The sequence below is a fragment of the Alligator mississippiensis genome, chromosome 7, assembly GCF_030867095.1.
Source record: "Alligator mississippiensis isolate rAllMis1 chromosome 7, rAllMis1, whole genome shotgun sequence".
Taxonomy (NCBI): domain Eukaryota; kingdom Metazoa; phylum Chordata; order Crocodylia; family Alligatoridae; genus Alligator; species Alligator mississippiensis.
Window position 1 is genome coordinate 17,766,811 of NC_081830.1, and position 20,815 is coordinate 17,787,625.

At 55.4% G+C, this 20,815-nt stretch overlaps 1 long non-coding RNA gene across 1 annotated transcript; it reads left to right on the forward strand.

Annotated features, from left to right (window-relative positions):
- The first annotated feature begins 8,378 nt into the window (after positions 1–8,378).
- On the forward strand, positions 8,379–12,518 carry LOC109282108 (uncharacterized). Its single transcript, XR_009463356.1, has 3 exons — positions 8,379–8,717; positions 8,813–11,228; positions 11,324–12,518. It is a non-coding gene; the product is annotated as an uncharacterized LOC109282108 (long non-coding RNA).
- The last annotated feature ends 8,297 nt before the right edge of the window (positions 12,519–20,815 follow it).

The window sequence follows — 20,815 nt, forward strand, 5'->3', positions numbered from 1 at the left end:
AGTGTGACTAGTCAGGCAGGCCGGGCCCTGTAAGGAGGGTGCCGGTCTCAGCCTTCTTGCCCCCTGGGAGCGGAGGAGGATTTTCCCGTGGAAGGCTGGAGGTGAAGCGGTTTGCAGCATGGAGCTCCTTTCCAGCCTGGGAACAGTCTTTTTCCCTTGTGAGAGTGTGGATGGTGAGAGAGAGGAGTGCCTGGGAACGAAAGCGTGTGTTATTTTCTTTTTGTTGTTAAAATCGCTGCAGCATACTTTATTTTCTTCCCAGTGCTGGAAAAGGGGCGAGATGCGTCCTCGTAGCCTTCTCCTCCCAGCTCCTCACCTAGGGGGTTAAGCACTGCTATAAATTCTTGCCCCTTCTGGCCTGGGGGTGCATTAGGCCACCCCTAATAATTTTGGAAAAAAGACCTCAGCGCATCTCAGGGTAGGGCCCCCTCTTGTTGGGTGACTAGCATGTTCTTGTGGCCACTGGGTAGCTCTCATGAAGGGTTACTGCCGTCCTTTTTGAGAGATGGCTATATATTCATCCCCAAGTCCTTGGTGAGACGAGCGCCCTGGCTCTTGGCCAGCCATTCTTCCGTGCCCCCACACCCGGCCTGCAGCCTGTAAGCAGGGCGCAGGTCCCCTTGATTCTCTGCTTCTTGTTCCACTTGGAGAGGCCGGCCAGAGATGATACCCACGGATTGCGGGGAAGGTTGCAGGCTTGTGGAGGACACTGAGTGCGCTGGGACCCCGAGGCTTCATGACCTTCCTGTAACTCAGTTCCAGGGCTGAATGCTGATGGGTTTAGGGGAGTTGGGCGCCTGTCTGCTGATCGGGTAAGATTGGGAAACTTTTCGGCCTTCACTGAGACGCAGTTGTTGCCATCGGGGAAGCCTTAAGGTCCGAGATAGAGGAGGCCCTGATGTCTGGTCACCTCCAGGGTTGGGCAGCAGCCGAGTTAGGGTTTTCAGGTAACAGTATTGGACTCAGGCTCCCGGCTGGCAACCTAAGCCCCACTTTACATGCCCAAGGTCCCTTTTTGTTGTGGCTCTGCCCCTGCCTCTCAATCTGCACCCCACTTCCACGCACCAGGTGTTATGTAACAGGTCCCCGTTTCATGCGGGTGCAGTGATGCTCCCTTGGTTAAGTAAAGCAAGGTAAGTCTGAAAGGAGTCTAACATGGTCCTAGGGTCTGCATTAATACAGGAACACAACCCTGTATTTAACCATCTCCCTGGGAGGGCCGGGGCCCAAGGCCTGTGGCGCACCCTTGGTCTCTCCAGCTGTCTCCCTCCTGTGTCACAGTGATAGTGCAGGGTTTTTTTATTATCTCTATCTCTATATTGCGCGCGCTCTCTCTCTCTCTCTCTCTCCCCACCTGATTTGGCTGTACTTGCACCTCTGCCCGAGCCCTGGGACCCTGGCACTGTGAGTACTACAATGCGGTCAGCCTGCTGTCCCTTTAATTGCTGTGGCCAGAGGCACTGGGTCAAGAGGCGCAGCCGACAGCCTGCTTCCCAGGAGAGCTTGCTATCCTGGTGGGGAGAGTGCTGGCTTGGTATCATGGGTTCAAATCCCACTCTGGCATTGTGAGCAAGTACCTTTAATAAACTGGTCTCTGGGCCAATCTTTTTACTCCCGGGGCCCCCGACTCTTTCATTGCTGTGGCCAGAGGCACCGAGTCAACAGGCGCACCCGACAGATCCCTTGTAAGGAAAGCTTGCTGGCCTTGCGGGGTGAGTGCCTCTCTAGAGGCTGGGGATCATGGGTTCAATTCCCACTCTGGCACTGTGAGTAAGACTGGCCTACAGTCTGTGTCCTGGGTTTGAATCCTGGACTTGGCTGGTAAAGTGGTTTCCTGGTTGACTTCTTTGCTCTTGTGGCCTCCTCCCTCTTTCATTGCTGTGGCTGGAGGCACCGGGTCAAGAGGCGCACCCGACAGCTTCACTTTCAGCAGAGCTTGCTGGCCTTGTGGGGAGAGTGTTTCTCTAGAGACTTCATGTCAGGGGTTCAAATCCCATCCTGGCCCTGTGAGCAAGTACCCTTAATAAACTGGTCTCTGGGGGAAGTTATTTACTCCTGGGCCCCCAACTGTTTCATTGCTATGCCCAGAGGCACCGAGATAAGAGGCACACCTGACAGGTCCCTGAAAAGGAAAACTAGCTGGTCTTGTGGGTGAGGCGCTGCCTTGAGATTGAGAATCATGGCTTCAAATCCCACCCTGGCACCTTGAGTAAGTACTAACAATAAGCTGGTGTCTGGAAGAAGTTCTTTACTTCCCGGACCACGACTCTTTCATTGCTGGGCTCAAAGGCACCGAGATAAGAGGCGCACCCGACAGGTCACTGAGAAAGAAAGCTTGGTGGCCTTGTGAGGAGAGTGCTTATCTAGAGACTGGTAATCATGGGTTGAAATCCCACCCTGGCACCGTGAGTAAGTACCATTAGTAAGCTGGTCTCGGGGAGAAGTTATTTACTCCCAGGGCCCCTGACTCTTCCATTGCTGTGCCCAGAGGCATTGAGATAAGAGGCGCACCCGACAGATCCCTGAGAAGAAAAGCTTGCTGGCCTTGTGGGGAGAGGGCTTGTTTCCAGAGTGGGAATCATGGGTTCAAATCCTACCCTAGCACTATGAGTAAGCTGGTCTCTGGGAGAAGTTCTTTACTCCCGGGGTCCCTGACTCTTTCATTGCTGTGGCCAGAGGCATCGAGATAAGAGGCGCACCCGACATATCTCCAGGAAGGAGAGCTTGCTGGCCTTGTGGATAAGGTGCTGCCTTGAGACACTGGTGGCATGGGTTCTAGTCCTGTGTGTGTCTGGGCCTGGTGAGTGATCCTGAGTGAGCCCAAGACCCATGGCCTGGGTGCCCCCCTAGCTGTGCTGTTTGAGCGCACAGCAGTTGGGGTTGGCTCCATGCTGCTTCTTAGTATGTTGTGCAGGTGCCCACAGGCACTGGGTACTGTTGTCGCAGGACCTTTTGGAGGTCACGGAGAGGTCGCCAGGGTCTGGGGGCGTCCGGTTTTGGCACTCCCGGTGTACATGGACAGTGTACAGTTGTACATCCAGTGTACAGTTGTCCAGGTGAACGTAGAAGTCCACGTCTCTGTTACTGATTATGTGTATGCCTTTTAGTCACTGGGAGGCTCAAAACCAGACTAGTCATGTCCATGTGGTCGTCTACGTTCACCTGGACAACTGTACACTGTACATGTACACCGGGAGTGCCAAAACCGGACGCCCCCAGACCCTGGCGACCTCTCCGTGACCTCCAAAAGGTCCTGCGACAACAGTACCCAGTGCCTGTGGGCACCTGCACAACATACTAAGAAGCAGCATGGAGCCAACCCCAACTGCTGTGCGCTCAAACAGCACAGCTAGGGGGGCACCCAGGCCATGGGTCTTGGGCTCACTCAGGATCACTCACCAGGCCCAGACACACACAGGACTAGAACCCATGCCACCAGTGTCTCAAGGCAGCACCTTATCCACAAGGCCAGCAAGCTCTCCTTCCTGGAGATATGTCGGGTGCGCCTCTTATCTCGATGCCTCTGGCCACAGCAATGAAAGAGTCAGGGACCCCGGGAGTAAAGAACTTCTCCCAGAGACCAGCTTACTCATAGTGCTAGGGTAGGATTTGAACCCATGATTCCCACTCTGGAAACAAGCCCTCTCCCCACAAGGCCAGCAAGCTTTTCTTCTCAGGGATCTGTCGGGTGCGCCTCTTATCTCAATGCCTCTGGGCACAGCAATGGAAGAGTCAGGGGCCCTGGGAGTAAATAACTTCTCCCCGAGACCAGCTTACTAATGGTACTTACTCACGGTGCCAGGGTGGGATTTCAACCCATGATTACCAGTCTCTAGATAAGCACTCTCCCCACAAGGCCACCAAGCTTTCTTTCTCAGTGACCTGTCGGGTGCGCCTCTTATCTCGGTGCCTTTGAGCCCAGCAATGAAAGAGTCGTGGTCCGGGAAGTAAAGAACTTCTTCCAGACACCAGCTTATTGTTAGTACTTACTCAAGGTGCCAGGGTGGGATTTGAAGCCATGATTCTCAATCTCAAGGCAGCGCCTCACCCACAAGACCAGCTAGTTTTCCTTTTCAGGGACCTGTCAGGTGTGCCTCTTATCTCGGTGCCTCTGGGCATAGCAATGAAACAGTTGGGGGCCCAGGAGTAAATAACTTCCCCCAGAGACCAGTTTATTAAGGGTACTTGCTCACAGGGCCAGGATGGGATTTGAACCCCTGACATGAAGTCTCTAGAGAAACACTCTCCCCACAAGGCCAGCAAGCTCTGCTGAAAGTGAAGCTGTCGGGTGCGCCTCTTGACCCGGTGCCTCCAGCCACAGCAATGAAAGAGGGAGGAGGCCACAAGAGCAAAGAAGTCATCCAGGAAACCACCTTACCAGCCAAGTCCAGGATTCAAACCCAGGACACAGACTGTAGGCCAGTGCTGTGCTCTGCTCTGCTCTCCAGGCTAGCAAGCACCTCTGTACATGGAGCTCTGGGCTGCGCCCCTTGACTCGGTGCCTCTGAGGTGGAACGAGAGCATTAAAGACTGGGGGCTTTGGTGTCTTTGCACGGGCCCCGTGTTAGTTAAGATGAGCAGTCGCACTGCTTGCACCCAAAGACCCACCGTTCCCGTATCAGGACTTGACCTCCAGTCTTGCTGACAGAGCAGCGTGGGACTTAGCCCCAAAAACATGCCACCCCCCCAGACTCCTGGAAACACTGGCTAATATATGTCTTCTGTTGAGTGGGTTCCTCCTTGTAGGCACTAAGTGCCCCTGGGTGAGAGCCGCAAAAAGCACAGTAGTTACAGCCCCAGCCTGACTGTTGGTTTTAGTCCTCGGTATGAACCTCCATTTTTCACTTCCCGTCAGGGGAATGGGTCCAGCTAGGTGAGAGCAGGCAGAAGCATCTCACCCAGGAGCCCAGCAGCATGGCAGACAGCTCAGCTGCTGAAACTTAGACTGACCTAACCTGGAGCAGAGCCGTGATCCCAGGCCTCCAGTCTATCGGGCGTACATCTACTCTGACTTTGGGGAGACGTGGTGAAGTGCTACGCCCAGGTCAGGCAGCCTGGGAGGCAAGTCAGGCTCCGGGGTGGGCACAGGCACTGCCTGCCCTCGGCCTCTTGCACGAGCCCGCCTCAGGCAGCTCCTGCAAGCCCCAGCCGTAAAGCCTCGCTTACTCCCTGCACTGCCTCCCCTGGCTGCGCCCAGTCTCTCCGTGCCCGACTTACCTGGAGCATGGCAGGGCCTGTGGCTGCACACGGGCACATCCATCTGCGGGGCTGTGGCTGGAGGTACGGTGCAAGAAGGCTGCACAGGCCTCTGCTGGGGCTGCAGGTCCCGGCCGCCAGCGCCCCAGCTGCAGCACTTGGGGGGCCAGGGCCAGCTGCACCGTGCGGCCAGGAGTGCTCACCACGCTCACGCCAGATATTGCGTGTGAGTGGCGAGTTATGCTCCGCTCGGTTACCTTCCACCTATACTAGATGCTATGGGGCAGCAGGGGCAGGGGCAGTGGCCAGGGACTTGCACCAAAGCTGCAGGGAGCTGGGAGCCGCGGGTCCCTGGGGGAGCGGTGGGACAGGTGCTGATCATGGGCAGTCATGCCTGATGGGTGCTTGCCAGGACAAGCCACCTGTGGCTCCAAGCAGCCCCTGGGTAGGACAGGCGGGGAGAGGACTGCTGGGCCAGCCGCTCACGCTTGGGACCCGGCAGGGACTCAGACCCACGTGTCATGGAGCTGGGAGCTGAGCCCGAGCCAGCCCCAGTTCCCAGTCTCAGCTTGGGCTGGGGCCTGACACCCCAGAGGCAAGGGCTCCCCTCCAAGGGCTCAGGCCTCTGCCTCCCCTTCCAGCCAGCCCTGCTGCGGGCCACGGCCAGGGGCTCTGACTTGGACTCATCTGCCCCGGCTGTGAACAGCCAGGACTGCTACAAAATGGGCTGCAGAGAGAGAGCCATGGCCTCTCACAGGGTCTGGGGCTTGCACAGCAAACACAATGAGAAATAGAGATAGAGATAGAAATACACCTCTATAGAAATGGAGATAGATATATATAGTGATAGACAGAGAGAGAGCTCTATGTACATGCCTACACAGAGATATACAGAGCTTTATATATATACAGAGACAGAGATAGAGATATATATAGGCACACTGCTTAAGAAATGTGGGTGACAGCATGCCTGGGCTCGTGTTGCTGCTGTAAAAGAAAAGAGAGCTGCAGTCTCACACGACAGTCATCCTGCTACTCCGAACTACAGCCAGCGCGTAGCACCGTAGAGGTGGGACGTACCTTGCAGGAGCAGGGTGGACTCTGCCGGGTGACTATATGGCCTCTGAAAGAAGTCGTGAGGTTTTTGAGCAGAGAATGAGGGGTACTGGCCGGTGCAAGAGGTTCACAAAAGTTGAGGACAGCACTGTCAAAGCAAAATTTTTGGACAATTACAGCAATTACTGGCAAAGTGCAATTAAAACACTCGGGAAACACCCAGAAATGTTTGCTTACAATGGTATAAAATGACTATACCTCGGGTGCTCGGGGCTGCAGGGGGCGGTCAGAAAGGCCAAGGCGGAGATGGAACTGGAACTGAAGACGTGCGGCGATTGGCTGGGAGGGATGCCGTTCTGTGCGCTGATTGGTCCGCCTGCGATCCTTCGCGGTCCCATAGCGCGGGCAGGGCAGGGATGCGGCAGCGGGGCCGGGCTGGGCCAGGCCGGGGGGGGTCTCTCCTTGCTCACAACATTTGCACGGACCCCCCCCTGCACTGAGCCTCCCACCTCACTATGCCCGTTAACTTATGGACTCCACGTGTCTCTCCAGGGGCACCTAAGCCCTGGCAGACCCCCTTTCAAGGCCCACCACAGAGTCTGGGGTAACGTGTGCTGCCACCACGCTGAGAAGGGACTTTCTGGAGCCTGTGTCCTCAGGAAAACACAGGCCTAATAGTCCTATGTGTACTAGACCCAATACAAGAACTTGAGGCACTTCCCCAAGCCAGGGACCAAAAAGGATAGTCTCCCTTAGTCCACAGACCCAAGGGGCCTCCTGGGCATAATTAAACCCAGCCCTCTATAAGTCTCCCACACTAGGTACAAAGGAGACCTTCACTGGTTACAGAGGGGAGGGTTAGAATAGGGTACAGGGTAGAGCAATATCAGAGAAATCCCCTAGAGCAAACTCTTGTGGCTGGGGGAGCCTTTGATCTCACATCGGAGTTACTGCAAGCTATATATCTAGTCGGATCTCAGTTAGCTTACTCACAGGTATCATCCAGAGGCTGTTGGAGATTCCCTCTGGAGGCAGGCGGTTCATTAATCATGAGTTTTGAGAGAGAGAGCAAGCTTCAGATGGTCCAGCTCTTCTTTGTTCCTGAGTATCCCTCATGGCTGCTGCCTGCTCCTCCCGGGCAGTCCTTAACTAATATAGCCCTTGTGACCTCACTTACCTGGTCCAATGGAGGCTAGCACCTGTTGGCTGTAAGTGAACCAAGTTGAAATACATCACTAGTTGCCGGGCAGACTCTAGCCCACCAGGAAGGAAGCCCCTCTCTCAGGTATGTGATACCAGTCACGTAGGCAGAGAGAGCAGGTTTCCCCGCTCCCCCAGGAACGTATCCAGCTCAGGTTACCTAAAGAGACAGGGTAAGGATGTCTCTCTCTGCTGGGCCCTTCCTTATCAAATTGTCACAGAGCAGAGATTTTGGGGAGAGACAAAGGTGGCTTTCTGCCACACAGGGCCCTCAGCCCATTAAGAACAAGCCCTCGTATTGGCCACAGCCCGATACTCATCATTGCCTTTTTTACCCTCATGTTCGTGTCACCTACAAACCATAGGCAGAGTCTGTATGGAGGAGCCCTCACACCTCCAGGCAGAAGACCGGGCTCTCTTGGCCTTCCAGCCAGTGCTGCCACAAACACAAGGGGAGCCGGGTGGGATGTGTTAAGGACAGGCCCTGCTTGCTCTACCCCGCGGGACACACACAATCAGTCACACAACAACCATGGCCCACCTAACTCCCTGAGCCAGGGGAGTAGCAGGGGGTCGACCCCAGGGATGTTCTCTTTCATTGGGGCTTTACCAAGAAAGGAAAGTGTTTCCGAAATGACAGACGAGCTGAGAGCACCAGGGCCATTCAGCTCCCGGGAGCTCCAAGGAGGGCATCTGTAACCCTTGGCCAAGACCTATCCGACAGATAACCCCCACACTCTTCCCCAGCCAAGGCACACTTGAGATTGAGCCCTGTGGCCCAGCACCTACTCCCCATGGTCTGGCCCTGCCTCTGCCTCACTGCATTAGGCAGGGCTGCAAGCCCCCTTCGCTTTGGGAGAGTCAGGGGAGGGAGGGAGGGAGGGAGTGGGGTAGGGGGCAGGGGGGGTTGATCTTTCCAGGCAGTGGTGACATGTCACTCACTCAGGAAACTAAACAGGGCCCAGCACAGTGCCAGGCATGGACTGGATGCAGTAGGAGGGACAGTCCTATTCCCTATCCCCAGCACCTCTCACAAACTAATCAGCCCCGTGAAGGGATGGCACCTGTGTTTCTTATGGAGGGGGATATGCAAAACAGAGTGACATTTCTGTTTCTATCTGCCCACCTCTGCCCAGGCTGTACACAGATACCATCTGCCTCCCCCTGTCCCTGCTCCTCTCCCACCACTCCCAGAGACAGCATCTGTTCAGACCCCAATGGCCACAGGGCTTTGGATCCACCTCCTTTTCATCACAGCAGCTCTGGTAGGTAATTTCTGCTCTCAGATCATTGCTGAGACTGATCTACCTTGTTCTACTCACCATAATATACTCATGGATAAAAGTGACTCTCTTTGCAGGTGTCCGGTCTCAGGTGCAGCTGGTGGAGTCTGGAGGGGCCTTGAGGGAGCCTGGAGACTCTCTGTGCCTCACCTGCACAGGCTCGGGATTTGATTTCAGGAGATACGGCATGGACTGGGTCCAACAGGCTCCTGGGAAGGGGCTGGAGTGGGTTGCAGTTATCTATTCAGACAGCAGTAAAGAATACAATGCAGACCCTGTGAAAGGACGATTCACCATCTCCTGAGACAACTCCAAGAGCCAGGCACACTTGGACATGAGCAGCCTGAGACATGAGGACCCTGCTAAGTATTACTGTGCAGCTCACAGCAGTGAAATATCCATCTCAGCTCATACAAAAAGTTCCTCTTGCCTTGAAAGTAACAGTCACATGGTGACACCCACGGTCTTTAAACTACAACTCTCAATGGAGAAAAAGAAGCTCTGACTGCTCTCCTCCATTTATGCATAAGGAAATAGCATGTTATTGCAAGGAAAAAAAACCTGTACAAACACATAGGGTCCATTCACAGATGGACCAGATGCTTTCTTCTTCCTTCTGCTTCATCCACAAAGCTCACAGCCCCCAACTGATGAACCAAAATGACCCAGGTCCCCCAGATAAGGACACAGTCATCTAAGGTCAGATTGAGCAAAACCTTGATAATTTCATCCAGAATATTTACACCAAGAGGATAAACCTGATGGAGAAGGCTCAGGCTTCCTCTTGAGAGGACTGAGAAACCCAGATCTTTACTATGGTCTCCCCCTTTCTCCATCACCCTCTGATGTCAGTAAGCAAGACCAGGTGTTCTGGGATTGGTGCTGGGACAGGGTGGGGACCCCTCGCCCAAAAGTAACTGGGCCTCTGAGCTGTACCTAGCCCCACCCGGCCCCGATCTGAAAGACTGGATTGTACGGTGGCAACAGTGCACCTACACTTGCAGTATTTCCCACTCACATCTCTTAGGGACTGCCATCACCTAGACTCCCTCCCCTCCCCAACCCAGACTGCACCCCTCTGCCAGGCCCTGAGCTCTGAATTACTCACTGTGCAGGGACTACATCTCATGTTAATGCTGTCTCAGCCAAGCCCATAGCCCATGTACAAACCTGAGCACTCCCTCTTCTCTCTCAGCCTCCCCCACCCATCTCTGCCTTGCCTGGAGACCAGAGATCCACTGTCTGCCTCAGGGCTCTCTCCATCTCTGCACACATGGCACCAATCAAAGCTGTGGATAGTGGCTGGGGGCTGACATTCAAACCCCCTCCCATCCCATAACTGGAACCTTGACATTGGAGAGCATATCCGAGCCCAGGGAGACCCTGTGCCTGCTGCCTTGCCAGTCAATGGACCCAGGTACACATGGGGGGGGGCTCCAGCGTAGGGTTACCATATGTCTGGGTTTTCGCAGATATGTCCTCTTTTGTGGCCCCCTGAGCTGCGTCTGGGTGGGTTTTTAAAAAGCAGATAAATGTCTGGGTTTTTTGCTGTTCCTCTGCTCTCCAAGATGGGCTGTTTGAGGCAAGGTGATTGCCAGTTGGGGGTCACATGCTCCCCGTCCCAGCTCCAGCAAGGTAAAGAAAGAGAGAGACCAGGCACACATGTAATGCGGGAGCTGCTTGGGCAGCAGGGCTGGTGGGGTGGGCAGAGGTGTGCGGTTCAGGACTGAGGAGCACCAGCAGGATTGGGGGGGCAGAGGCTGTGGGTCCAGTGTGGGATACTGGCAGTGCTGGAGGGGCAGGGGCTTCAGGTCAGGAGTGAGGGGCACCAGCACAGGGTGGGGGGCAGGGTACTGCTGTTTGGGAGTGAGGGGCTGGGGTCAGTGGGTCCAGAGTGAGGGGCAGCAGCAGGGCTTGAGAGGTGGTGGCTTGTCAGTGAGCAGAATGGGCAGGGGCAGGGCACCAGCTTGTCACTGCCTCCCACCCCCACCCCCTTGGAAAATCTCACCCTCTGCCGTGCCTTGTCTCCCTACTAGATGCTATACAAGAACCACCTGCTACCACTTCCCCTTAAACACTCCCATCCCCAAATTTCCTCTCCCGTCCATCTCATCCGAGGAAACCAGCACCCACCTACTGCCCACAGAGGTGAAGAGGAGGCTGTGTACAATCAGTGCCATGAAGCCTTGTCTGGGAGTGGCTGCAATACACCAGGTAGCAGGGCCTGACACCCCTGTTCACACCCCAGCACAATCTGTTCCCACCATGAGAAGAAAGCAGCTGTGCTGCTTATAGGGTCAGCGAGATGCAAATCAGAGGCAGGCCGTCCCATATAAAGCTGTGTGTCTGGCTTACCGGGATGTACCCACAGAGGCAACCCAAAGCCTGTGGGGTCTGTGCAGTGACTGGCCATCACCTCCAGAGCTTCACCTCCACAACCAACAAAGATGGGACCTGGACTCCACCTCCTTGTCCTGGCAGCAGTGCTGGAAGGTATTTGGCACACTTGGAGGCCAGGGGATGGAGGGGACAACTGTACTGATCCCATCCTGATACTAGTTACTCTTGCTTCATAACTTTGTTTTCAGGTGTCTGGTCCCAGGTGCAGCTGGTAGAGTCTGGAGGAGATGTGAGAAAACCTGGAGACTCTCTGCGCCTCTCCTGCAAAGCCTCTGGATTCACCGTCAGTAGCTACGAGATGAACTGGGTCCACCAGGCTCCTGGGAAGGGGCTGGAGTGGGTTGCTTTTATTAGCACATCCTCCTCTCCTATATACTATGCTGACAGTGTTAAGGGGCGATTCACCATCTCCAGAGATGACTCCAGCAGCCTCTTGCACCTGCAGATGAACAGCCTGAGAGCAGAGGACACGGCCCGGTATTACTGTGCTAGAGACACAGTGAAGCAAATCCTATTAGAGCTAATGCAAAAAACCCTGAGCACAAACTCAACTTGTGCCCTGTGCCACAGGAGGCTGCAGGGACCAGAGCAGCACAAGGCCAGGCCCAGCGCTGGAGGGAGCCTACCTGTTGGTGTCAAGAGTTAACACTTACTTTGACTGCACCAGTCACACATTCCTCTGCATGGGGTTACTGGTTGCACTGGTCACCAGACTCAGCACTGGAGCCAGTCCTGATGGGAGGGCAAGGGCAGGGGCTGCACTCCTAGGTCTCTCTAGTGAGAAGCCTGGGGACTCTCAGCTTCTCCCCTCCGTCAGGCAGCTGCCCCATCTGCAGCTGCTGTAAAGCTCTCTGGAAAATAAGTTTTGCAGAGTCAAGACTAAGTAACAGTTCACAGTGCCCCACTCACCCTGCACTACGCAGCACCTTCAGAGATGGCCCTGGCCCTGCCTCTGGGTTGAGGAGGTGGAAGAGGGGACACCTCCCTATTGCTGCTGTAACAGAGTTACTCAATGGGGAGCTGCCCTGGAAATTTTTGGCAAACATATTTGCATCCTGTCCACCAGAGAACACCACCAAGGCCCTGACTGACCCTGTGATTTTGCAGATGCACTGCAGACATCCCTCCCTGGAATTACCCAGCTCATAACCCATTGCAACGGGGTTTTACTGGAGTCTGGAAGCAAAACCCCCAGCTCAACCTTGGACCGGGCACCTGAGAATAGAGAGAGACATGGGAATGCAACTAGACAGACATCTGCGCTGACTGGAGGCCTGACAGAGCTATCCCCAAGATAGTTTCTTTGCCTCTGTTTTCTTGAACAGGGACCGGGGTATCCCACCTACCAGACGTAGGGACTATTTAAAATATCAGCTTTCTTGTCTGGCATAGCCATAAGATTACCGTTTGCGTCTCGTCTTCATGCTGTGGTCCCTGTGCCCGAGTGCTGGCCTCGATGGTGAGGGGCCTGCTGGCCTGGGTTCCTGCCTCCATCCACTGGGAGGGAATCTGGTCCTGATTGTACAAGAAGTAACTGGTCAGAGGTGGATCATGGACTGAATTCAACCCCAATAGCTCCTTTCAAGGAAGAGCTCCCCTACCTGTACCCACCACTGCTCCCAGCACCTCCATCCTGCCCCGGCGCTAGAACACTACACACCACCACCCCAGTTCCCACCCCACGACCTGTTCGGTTCCCCACATGCCCCTGTAGGACCAGACTCTTGTCCCCTCCCTGACCCTGCACTTACCCTGCAGGGCCATCCCCTCCTGATGCATGGGGTGCACTTGCAAAAAAGAGAAAAAAAGAAACAGTGAAGTGGTAGGTCGAGGGGAACGCTAAACCAGGAACGAGGCTAGGTCAGCCTGGCACCAACCCCCAAGTCAAGTACCAAACAAAACATGTCCTGGTTAACAGAGGGACCCCCCCCACGCATACTCACCAACAACTTCGCCTGCCTCTGCTGGGCATTGCAGAGACAAAAAGCATTTCACATCTCAGCGAGAGCTGGAGCCATCTCAGAAATCAGCCCCTTCCCTTGCGGATCGGAGTGGTCTGCTCCTCACCCCAGACATACGGAGAGAGAAGGACCCAGGACACTCTGCCCTGCTGGGATCAGGGCCCCCAAAACCCCTCCAACAGCCTCCTGGTGCTCAACATAATCTGTAGGCAAGGCCGTCCCACATGTGGGCCCCCCGCTGCCTGTGCACAGGGTCCTGGGGCTCGGAGAGCATGAGGGCTCTGCCCAGGACACAGCTGTTTGGTACGAGAGCACAGAAACCTTCATGGGTTGTCCTGACCAGGAGGCAGAAGTGTTGGTTGATCGTCACCGAGTGCTCATCCAGCATTGATCCTGGGGCTAACATTAGGGAAAGCACCAGACCTTTCCCTATCCTGCTCTTTTTAGACCTCGGCAAGTTCGGGTCTGTGTGGTCTTTTAGTAGGACTCCTGATGCTCAACGCCAGCCAGACAGAGGGCACTCAAGGAAGACTAGCAAGTACAGCAGAAAACTAGCTGAGCTGAGCAGGGAACTTATCAGTAAACTAAATCACAAAAAGGAAGCTTATAAGAAGTGGAAACTTGGACAAACAACTAGGGAGGAGTATAAGAGTATTGTTGTGGCATGCAGGGACGAAGTCAGGAAGGCCAAAGCACAACTGGATTTGCAGCTAGCAAGGGAAGTGAAGGTGAACAAAAAGATTTTCTACAAGTATGTTGGTAGCAAGAGGAGAATCAGAGAAAGTGTGAGTCCCTTACTGAATGGGGGAGGCAACCTTGTGACAGAAGATGCAGAAAAGGCTGAAGTGTCCAATGCCTTTTTTGCCTCAGTCTTCACAGGCAAGGTCAGCTCCCAGACTATTGCATGAGGCAGCACAGTTTGGGGAGGAGGTGAGCAGTCGTCAGTGCTGAAAGAACAGGTTAGGGACTACCTATAAAAGCTGGACATGCACAAGTCCATGGGGCCGGATGGGATGCACCCAGGTGTGCTGTGGGAGATGGCTGATGTGATTGCAGAGCCTTTGGCCATCATGTTTAAAAACTCATGGCAATCAGGAGAGGTCCCATATAATTGGAGAAGTGCAAACATAGTGCCCATATTTAAGAAAGGGAAGAAAGAGGATCCAGGGAACTACAGACCAGTCAGCCTGACTGGAAAAAAAATCATGGAGCAGACCCTCAAGGAATCCATTTCTAAGTACTTGAAGGAGAAAAAGGTGATTAGGACCAGTCAGCATGGATCCACCAGGGGCAAGTCATGCCTGACCAACCTGATTGCCTTCTATGATGAAATGACCAACTCTGTGGATGTGAGGAGATGGGTGGATGTGATGTACCTAGATTTTAGCAAGGCTTTTGATATTCTCTCCCACAAGAGTTTCCCAGGCAAGATAAGGTAGTATGGGATGAAGAAAGAACAGTAAGTCAGACAGAAAACTTGCTGGAGCAATGGGCTCAGCGAGTAATAATCAAAGGCTTGAGGTTTAGTTGGCAGCTGGTATAAAGTAGAGTGCCCCAGGGGTTGTTCCTGGGGCTGGTTGTGTTCAATGTCTTCATCAATGATCTGGAAGATGGCATAGGGGGCACACTCAGCAAGTTAGCAGAGGACACCAAGCTGGGGGGAGTAGTGGATATGCTAGAAGTTAGGGAAAGGATTCAGTATGAACTAGACAAATTGGAGGATTGGGCCACAATGAATCTCATGAAGTTCAACAAGGACAAATGCAAAGTCCTGCATTCAGGACAGAAAGGTGACAAGTACTAGTACAGGCTGGGGGCTGACTGCCTGGGCAGTGCCTCTGTTGAAAAGCACTGTACGATTACAGTGGAAAATAAGCTGAATATGAGCCAGAAGAGTGTCCTTGTTGCCAAGAAGGCTAATGGCATACTGGGCTGCATTGCTAAGTGTGTTGCCAGTAGGTCAAGGGAAGTGATTCTTCCCTCTATTCAGCACTGGTGAGGCCACATCTGGAGTACTGTGTTCAGTTTTCGCACCCCCCACCCCAAGGGGATTTGAAAGAGGACTGAGCTGGACTGTTCTCAGTAGTGGCAGATGACAGTATAAAGAGCAATGGTGTCAAATAGCAGCAAATAAATTTTAGGTTAGCTATTAGGAAGAATTTTCTCACGAGGAGGGTAGTAAAACACTGAACTAGGTTACCCAGAGAGGATGTGGACTCTCTATCTTTGGATGTCTCTGGGTTCACCTTCAGTAGCAACTACATGCACTGGGCCCGCCAGGCTCCTGGGAAGGGGCTGGACTGGGTGGGTGCAATTAACAGTGATGTATCCAGCCAGTGGTACTCCCCGGCTGTTCAGGGGCGATTCACCATCTCCAGAGACAACTCCAAGAACATGCTGTACCTGCAGATGAGCAGCCTCAAACCTGAGGACAAAGCCCTGTATTACTGTGCCGGAGACACACAGTGACTCAAACCCTATTCATGGCAATACAAAATTCCAGCTCAGATCCTCCCTTCTAAGATGCCAGGAGGAGGCAGCCACCCTGCACAGCACAGCCCTGCACAGAGGCAGGAGGGGAGACAGGGGAGAACAGACCCCAGCCTCTATACTCTTTTCCACTCCAGGAGCCCTGACAAAAGCCACCCCCAGGCCCAACTCTGCAGACATGGCTCCAGGTCACAGGAAATCCCAGGCAGCTCCTTCTCAGTGCATGTCACAGGAGGACAGCAGGTCCAGTGGCAGCAGCAGCCCTGACAGAGTGGGGTGTACCCAGCTCAGGATGTTGGGGGAGGAAGAGGCTGGAGCTGAACAAGCTTTGGCACCATCACCCGCTGCTGCACGGGGCTTTGCTTCACACCGCTGTTCACCCTCACTGCTGGCCACCCACCAAAAACACACACACCTGCTTCCCCATTTTGCTGCTTACACAACTGGAATCGACACAGTGCCAGGCACTTTTCAAAGCACCTAGCACTGTAGCACTTGCATGTGTCAAAATGCCCAAAAAGTGTTAAGGGCTGTGAAAGTTCATAGAAATTACACCCCCTGAAAGACCTGCCCAGGTTATCATAGCGAGGGAGCATCTCCAAGGGGAGCAGGCTAGGAGATGGAGCACATCTGCTCTCCTACAAATAAAAGACTGGAGATATTCAGAGGCCTGGAAGAGGCTTTGGGCCACAATTTCTGAAGGAATCAGAACCACTTGGGCAAACATCGTAATCACTTCCAAGTGGAAAAGGGTGGGACCATTTGTAAAGGAGGTTTTTCAGCTACTGGGCACACACACAAAGCCCAGTCCCATCCCAGATGGGACCCTTAACACTCCCAGGGTCTACAGACAGGGTGGGATCTCCAGCCTGGGGATACCAGGGCCTGCGAGGATCTGGGGCTTCACTCCTCAAGGAGGACTGACTGACACCAGAGATGCTCTGTAATCCCTGGCTCTGGGCCCTGCAGCTGTGCTTCCCCTGAAGTCCCTACCTAGCATCCAATGAAGCCACCTGTAGCTACCAAGATGTTGGCACCTGTGAGTATTTAGTCTATAAGGCACAGCTCTACCCCTGCCTTCTTCAAGCCTGTCCCCAGCCAAGGGCTGAAGCCACAGTCTTGGCCGCTGAACAAACCCCAGAGGGCTGCTAGTGTAGGGGAGACAAGGTGACATGCACACACACACTTCTGCTCTGTACATGCCATATCTGGGGACACGGCGACACAGGGAAGAACAAGGGCTGCAGAAAAACTGGAAGCAGAGTCTGAATGGACATGCAACAAGAATCTCAGGCTCCTGCCCTGCACTTTGTCCCTGCTCAACATTAACTACGGGAAGAAGCTGAGGCCAGCCCAAGCCCCAACCCAAACAGGCCTGCCTGCCCCTCCAGCACTGCACAGCTCCAACTCCAGGGGAAGATCCCAAGCTCAGGCCCCATCACCCCAACCATCCTGGGACAGGCCTGGTGGGAGGAAGAGCCCCTGGAGCCAGCACCCAGGAGCCTGCAGACAAGTCTCCCTTGAGATGAAGCCAGGGAGCTCTCCAAGGAGCTCCCATTGCCCTAGAGAGAGGACAAACCATGCATGAACCAAGGAGAGTCATGTACAGCAGTGCTGCTCAAAGTGGAGGTCCGCGAGCCACCAGGCGCTGGTCCACAGCAATTTGCCAGGAAAGAAAGAAATATATTTTCAGAAGCATAACACTGATATGTCCTAGCACCACAGTTCATATGTTCCCACACTCCAGGTGACGTCACGTCGTGCAAGGTGAGGAAATAGAAAGAAACAGCTGGTCCTGCATTTGTGTAGCGCTGTTACACACATTGCTGCCACCGGCTGAACGGGGCTTTGGTCCCTGGCCCACTGGGAAAAAAATTGCCGGTCCGCCACATCAGATAGTTTGAGAAGCACTGATGTAGAGGAAACCCCAGTCCCCAGGGAAGGCTTCAGCTCTGAGGCGGCAACCTGAAGCCCAGAGCAGGTTTTGGATACACCTCTCCTTTCTCCTTCTCTCAGCTGCAGGGCCGGAGCCTGCCAGGGATATCCAACAGCCTCCCTCCAGCCTGCTGAAGCAGCTGGGAATTATGGGGTTGAGTGCAGATGGGGAGGTGACTTAGAGCCCTTGTTACATCTTTCTGGGATGCTGCTGCCTGGTCTGCCCTTTCCCGACAGCAGGCAGGACTTTAAACGGCAGGTTTCTCTCTATAAGAAGCTATTTCAAACCATCTCCCCATTGCCCAGTCCCTCCCTCTTCACCCTGCCCAGCCTGAGCTCTCTAGGATCAGGAGATCTCTGGCTGCTCTGGGTGCTGGCTTTCCTGCTGGGCAGGTGCCTGCTGGGGGAACACTGAGACACTTGCACTCCTCCAGTAATGCCCTTTCCTAAATGAGCTCTAGGTTGACATTTATTCCCCAGTACAGTGTCTGGACTGGGTTCAATCTGAGCTCTTTTTTCTGGGTGACATAACCTACGTCAAGTCATAACAGGACATTTGAAGAGAGGAATTACTGATACAACCTGGTATAATGATAATGATACAAGTGAAGAGTCAAATGTCCCTGTCCCTGACCGCAACACTAAGGAAGGGAAGGACTTCGAACGATGGAAGGAGCAACGAATAAGCAAGGACACTAAGACGTGATTGCAGGCAGTCAGATTGCCCCCCAAAAGGGGAGCTCTGTGAGGGCCAAAGGGCATCCAGAGGACGTGGCACTTCTACATCAGTTCTCAGGCATCTACACCCTCCTGTGCCCACAAATCTCATTCATCTGCCCTCACAGGAGCTGGGACTGCTGATTTCATTGACTCATGAGAACTGAACTGATCTCACCTCAGAGCTAGAGGAAACCCACCCAGGGGAGCTCAGCACTAGACCTTCGCAGTTGCTGGATGTCCAGAAACCTCCCAGCAGGGGCTCAGCACATGTGGTGATCGGGGCAGGTCCCGTCAGTCCGAGACAGTCTGCACCACTCAGAAGCATCCCCGGACCTGAGCTCTGTGCTGTGCCAGGTCAGTGCAACCCCAGGATAGCTCCCCGCAAACCCATCAAAGGGACCTTGTCATGAGCAGAGCTCTTGGCATTTCCTCCCTGCTGCAGGATCCATCTGGATCCCTGGGGGAAGTTCCCTGAATAGCACAACTCCTCCCTGCCAGCACCGTTCACCCACCTCTTTACCCACCCTGAGACACCCCATGCAAATCCTGCTCAGGGGTCCCGTGTTAAATACCAGCCGATGGACTGCTCCACTCTCAGGCCCAGGGCTGGCACTGTGAGAGGTAGGAGTCGCTGTCCTCGGGTCCTTGCCAGTGCTGTGTTTGCCAGGCGGGTGTGGAAAATGCGGGGGACCTCAGACTACCCACGTGGCCTGGCCAACGCGGAGCTGAGCCAAGCCCTCTTAGACGTCCTATCAGCCCCGGGGAACACCCCTGGCTGCACCATCGGGGGATTGATTGCCGCCCGATGGACAGGGAGGTGCCGCTCTGGGAGCACTGGGTGTGTGCCACCAGGCCCCGAAGGGGAGCGCGAGGCCGCTGGAAGGGTTTGCCCGCCCGTGAAAAGAGTCCTGAGCCCTCTGGCACAGCTCTGTGGCGGGAACCTGGGTGGGCCAACAGCCTCATGCCGCCAAGGCTGGGTCCCTGGTCTGCGGGTGGAGTGGCGCAGCCCCAGCTGGGTGGGTTTTTTTATGTAACAAACGATTTGGTCTTCCGGGCCATGCCGAGTCCGAATCCACGAGTCCGTCCAGAGCCATACGTGGCCCGACGGCCGGCAAACCCCCTCCGCCGGGGGGGCTCAGATTTGCCCAAAGCCTTGTGGCGGGCATCCTATGTGCAGGCCTGAGCCTGGGGGCCCCCGGGTGTCACCTGACCTCAGACACAGGGGCGCCGGAGCAAGCTAGGGAGGAGCCTCCCGTTCCCAGAAGGCGGGCTGTAAGGGGCGCCCAGGTGTGCCGTGTGACGTTGGACATGCTCCGCGCAGGCGTGCAGGGAGCTTCCCCTGCGGGTGAGCAGCGAGAAGGGCCATCTTGCAAGTCGGCCGCCGGCCAGGCTGGAGGGACCCACGAAGGAGCCTTGTCTGTAGCCTGACCCGGGGGCTGGGTGTGCAGCCCTGGCTCGTGCCCCAGGGCACGGGCAGATGTGGAGGTGGTGCCCTGCACCTGCGGAGCGGGGACGAGCCCAGCCTTGGAATGGGAGCCTGGCCGAAGGCAGCTCGAGGGCTGCGGGAGATGCCCGAGCTGTCGTTGGAGGGGGAAGGTTGCCTGGTGAAGCATGGCCGGCCAGGGACTCCTGCTCGCAGGGTGTATCCGTGCGTTGGGTTCCTGTGCCGCCCTTCCCAGCCGAGGCGCGGGGCAGCTCCCGAGAAGGAGCGCCTCGCAGACAGGGCCTGCTCTGCGTCGTGCGGGGCCAGCAGAGGTGCGACGGAGAGGTGCGGCCTTCTGCGGGCATGTGTGGCAGGGCCAGGCCTCTCCTGCCCAGCTCGCCTTCAGCCGGGCCACATGCGTCGGGGAACGTGCGCCCGGCCCTGTGCGGGGGCTCTTCCGCAGCGCAAGACTACTTTCCCGGCGAGCATCGGCCTGGAGGGAGGTGGCTCATGGTGGCGGAGCTGCAAGAGCCCGACTGCCATGGCTGAACCGGCCCTTGCCCGGCGGGAGCCGCGCCATGGCATCTGCCCCCGCCGAGGCCTTCCCCGGCTCCCACCACGTCTGCTTGCAGCTTAATGACTATCATCATCTCTGCGGTGGAGGCCGGGCTTGCCGAGCAGTCATGACCTCATCCCGGAGCTCCGCTCCTCGGTGACGTGGGTGTTTCTGGCTCCGTCTCGGGCAGTGTATTTATTTGCCTGCCCTTTGAAGCGAACTGCGGGGAGGCTCGGAGGCCCTGGGACAGAGTGGGCCTTTTGGTGCGAGGCCGACCGGTGCGCTGAGACACGGGCCTCACCAAATGCCCGGCGAGGCCGGTGGCGGATGTGGGGCTGCCGGGCCAGCTGCCAGGTACTGGCACCCTGGCGTCATGGAGAAGCAGGGCTGGAGGGAGCTGGCGAGGGCACCGCAGCCGCCAAGGTCCGGCATCTCTAAAAGATTGTTGATGGACACTTGAGGGACCCCAGGCAGAGGCTGTGCCCCTGCTGCAGAGGAAGGACACCCCCCTCCCTCCCTCCAGTCTGTATCCATCTGACCAGGGGGCAAACGGCATCCTGACTGCCCAAAGTCTGAGTCCTAACGGTGGGGGTTC